The 3,922-nt window shown below is 48.8% G+C and overlaps 1 non-coding gene across 1 annotated transcript; it reads right to left on the bottom strand.

Moving 5' to 3' along the window:
• Nucleotides 1-3,636: 3,636 nt before the first annotated feature.
• Nucleotides 3,637-3,709, bottom strand: TRNAK-CUU (transfer RNA lysine (anticodon CUU)). Its single transcript has one exon. It is a non-coding gene; the product is annotated as a tRNA-Lys (tRNA).
• Nucleotides 3,710-3,922: the final 213 nt, after the last annotated feature.

The following is a 3,922-nucleotide window of genomic DNA, read 5'->3' on the forward strand; positions in this document are numbered from 1 at the left end:
ACAGGCTCCATGGTGAGATGTTAATGTGAAAAACTACAGCGGACACTTGAGGGTGTGACCCGGTTGCAATAATGGGCTAATTCCCATATATATATGCGCAATTTTTCATTGTCATCTTTACATTTATAGATCGCTGGGAGTCCCCATACTATTCCTGGCGCAGTGGTGCAGCTGCTAATAGACGCGCTACTGGCCCGGTACATGGCTGTTCGAAACGCGGCCCTCGGTAGTCTTTGTAGAGACCAAGGATGCTCTCCTTGAATGAATATTTTCGACCTAGAAAGGAATCAAGTGCCACCTTCCCAGGTGGGGCAGCTTGCTCACAATCCGGTGGGCAGGTTTTGATGACGTCGCAAGCTCATTGTATCTAGGTGACCAATGTAGGCTGTCTCCCTGCGGGTTTTTCGCTCACGCCTACGCCGACGATGGAGGACGGCAGGTTTTTCGCTGAACGAAACCGTTAAGGCTAGCGTGTCCAGAATATTCCGAAACGTAATGAAGTGCGAGTTGGACTAGCTGGCTTGAATACAAAATGTGGATCTGAGAAAGGCGCGTTCGGTGCCTCGGGCACACTTGGCTTGAACTTCGCGATGTTTAGGTGACAGCACCGATGTGGACATGTCGTAGCGCTGTTCAGTTTGCGGGGTGAACGAGTTGATATAGGTAGCCGGGGCATGAGATTTATTTATTTATTTCATAATACTGCAGGCCAATAGATTGGCCCATGCAGGACGGGCTATACAAGGCATTGAAAATGACAAATACAAAGAAAATACATGGGGTTACAAACAATCAGCAGAATAACAAAATACAAAGCTCATTCACTCGAGAAAATGCTTCTCAAGAGCTTTACTAAAATTTGAGGACTGGAAAATGGCCTCGGGAAGAGAGTTCCAGTCGGAAACAGTCCGTGGAAAAAAACTGTGCTTGAATGAGTCAGTCTTTGCAAAAATGGGTTCCAGCAAATGAATTCGTGAATGGTGTGTTCGGCGCGACAATTGTTTGAGGATTACAGGGCGGGGTATGTTTAGTTTATGTGTTAAAAGGTTATGCATAAACAACAGATGGGAAAGTTTTCATCGTACTTGAAGTAATGGAATATGGTTGGTTTTCATTAGTGTTGTAGGTGAGTCTAACCTCCTGTATTGGTTATAAATAAACCTAACCGCTTTTCTTTGCACCATCTCTATCTTGTATATGTCTTCCTTTAAGAATGAATCCCATAATACCGAAGCGTGCTCTAATTTGGACCTAATGAATGTTGAGTATGCAAGGAGTTTAACTTTACTTGGGGCATATTTAAGCTTCCGCCTTAAGTAGCAAAACTTGGAAAAGGACGAGGAGCAAATGTCTGCAATGTGTGAAGTCCATGTTAAATCATGAGTTAACGTTACCCCTAAATATTTATATTGTGTAACCTCGTGGATTACATGATTTTGCAGGATGTAAGAGAAAGAACTAAACTGTTTTTTGCGCGAAATGCGTAAGAGAACAGTTTTATCAAGGTTTAGTTGCATATCCCATTTTACGCACCACTGATGAACAGCTAGAAGCGCATTTTGCAACATGTAGTGATCGTTCTGGTTATTTATGGTCTTAAAAAGTATGGATGGATGGAAAACTTTATTAAGCAAGCGAGTTTGGACCGTGCAAGGTCTCAGGGCCACCGCACAGCCCTCACATTACGTGCATGTGTCCAGGCCACGTAGGGACATGGCACTGGCACCCCGGTTCAAACAGCGAAGTTGCGTGACCGGGTCCTGCGACGCAAGGAGGGCCTCCCAGTCCTCCCATGTACCGATGGCGGGCTGTCCCTACGGGGGAGGATCGGCAGGGCAGCCAAAGATGATGTGGTCTAGGGTGGTGTGCGATTCTCCGAAGAGAGTGCACTCTGGGGAAACATGGCGGAAGTAGGATAGAAGCCGAGGGGTAGGAAGAGTTCGGGTCTGGAGTCGCCTCCAGAGGGTTTGTTGGGAGGGGCATAGGCGGGGGAGGGAAGGGGGATAGAGTCGACTGGCAAGGCGTGCTTGTTGAGTAAGTTCTGAGAACGTGTGTTTCCGCTCCCTCTAGAAATCCCGGCTGGGGTCGCCATTTGCCCGGCAAATAAGTCCTCGGGCTATGTTATTGGCAGCCTCAATTCCGGTATTGCCGGTATTGCCAGAGTGAGCCGGCACCCACACGAGCTCAATATGCCTATTGGGATTTAGGGTGCACATTCTCAGTATCTGCCACGCGGGGGGATGGACGCATCCGCGGGCGAAGTTAAGAATGGCTGTTCTAGAATCGCTAAGTATATAGGCCACATTGGGAGGAGTGTAATCTTTATTCTCTTACGGACGGTTTTGCAAAATAACGCTGAATGGGTATGAGCCAGAAAGTTCCCCTAGTTCGCCAAGAATGCCATTCCTCAATGAGGGGTTGCTCTAGGGAAGGTGTGGTGTACGCCGAACTAAAATTTGAAACATTTTCAACTAAAAAGCGCTCGTCTACCGAGCCGGGGTACCCGGGTTCGAACCCGACAGCGGCGGCCGCGTTTCGATGGAGGCGAAATGCAAGAGGCGCCCGTGTGCTGTGAGATGCCATTACACGTTAAATATCCCCAGGTGGGCGAAATTATTCCGGAGACCTCCACTACGACATCTCTTTCTCTCTTTCTTCTTACACTCCCACCTTCCTCCCTTCCCTTACGGCGCTGTTCAGGTGAACCGCCGAGATATGTGTGACAGACACTGCGCCATTTCCTTTCCTGAAAAATCAATTTAACCAATTTTCAACTAAAAGCATTCCTTCTTATTGTGTAGCATATTTGTTTATTTTAATTTGATACATTCTGCAGTTCTCTGAGGTCTTGGTGGGAAAATACATATTACCAACACACATATTTCTTTTCCGTGATTGTAGTGTGACCCTTTTTTGTGACCAGTACGTTTCTACTCTGTCTGATGGAAAGGGGGTATCGTGATCGCTAATTTATTAATAAGCGTATAGGTTATGCCGTGTAAGGTGGTTTTAGGAGAGATTGTGTTGTGGTGGAGTTTCATTCCAGTATTAACGCGAGAGTTAAGGCCTTCGTTGACCTCTCACAGGTAATCCAAAGAAAACGATTGAAAGCGAAATGGTCGAACCGGGACTGGCACCACTGCCCCTTGGGTCCTGAGCCGGGAGCGCTAACCCTAGGCCATCGAGGAGCGTCCGTTCGACTTATAAAGGAAGCTCTTGTGTATCTTGTCCGATAATGACCGCGTCTGCGAAGTGATAGGCAAAGAGAACCACAGGCCGCTGAATGCACCCAACAAATCTATCGCGTCATACCTTTAATGCGAAGCTTAAGTGTTGTAGGGTCTGCTCGCGGGCAAGTCAAATCCCGCGCCGCTCACCGCGGGTAGCCTGGGACCCCGTCTTCCCGAGTGGGGGGGCGGGGGGAGCGAGGCTGGGAGAGAGCCTTTATAAGGCGAGACCGGAGAGGCTCGCGCTCTCTCTCGCTCCTGGACCAGCCCTGCCAAAAGGACCACCTGACCCAGCTGCCACGACGACGACCGGCCCCCCTGCCATGTGAGAATAAACCGTTTGTACGAAGTCCTGCCTCGAGTGACTGCCTGTGCGTCCCCGCGCAGAGGAATCGCCCACAAATAATGGCGCCCAACGTGGGGCTCGAACCCACGACCCTGAGATTAAGAGTCTCATGCTCTACCGACTGAGCTAGCCGGGCCGATAAGGAGCGGGTCAGGCGGAATGTTCGCGGGGTAGCGACTTGTGTAGTGTTGTAAATTTGTTAGGGGTTTTGTGTTATTTATGTAGTTTTCGGGCGTTTTGTGTTGTGTATTTCCGCGTGTTTGTAGATAGATTGTTGTGTATGTGAATATTCTTGTTGCCATGAGCAGTTAGCCGGTGCGGCCGGACAGTTAGCGCGAACTATGCCTCC

Source organism: Amblyomma mixtum, chromosome 2, assembly GCF_055824585.1.
Source record: "Amblyomma mixtum isolate Tamu chromosome 2, ASM5582458v1, whole genome shotgun sequence".
NCBI lineage: Eukaryota > Metazoa > Arthropoda > Arachnida > Ixodida > Ixodidae > Amblyomma > Amblyomma mixtum.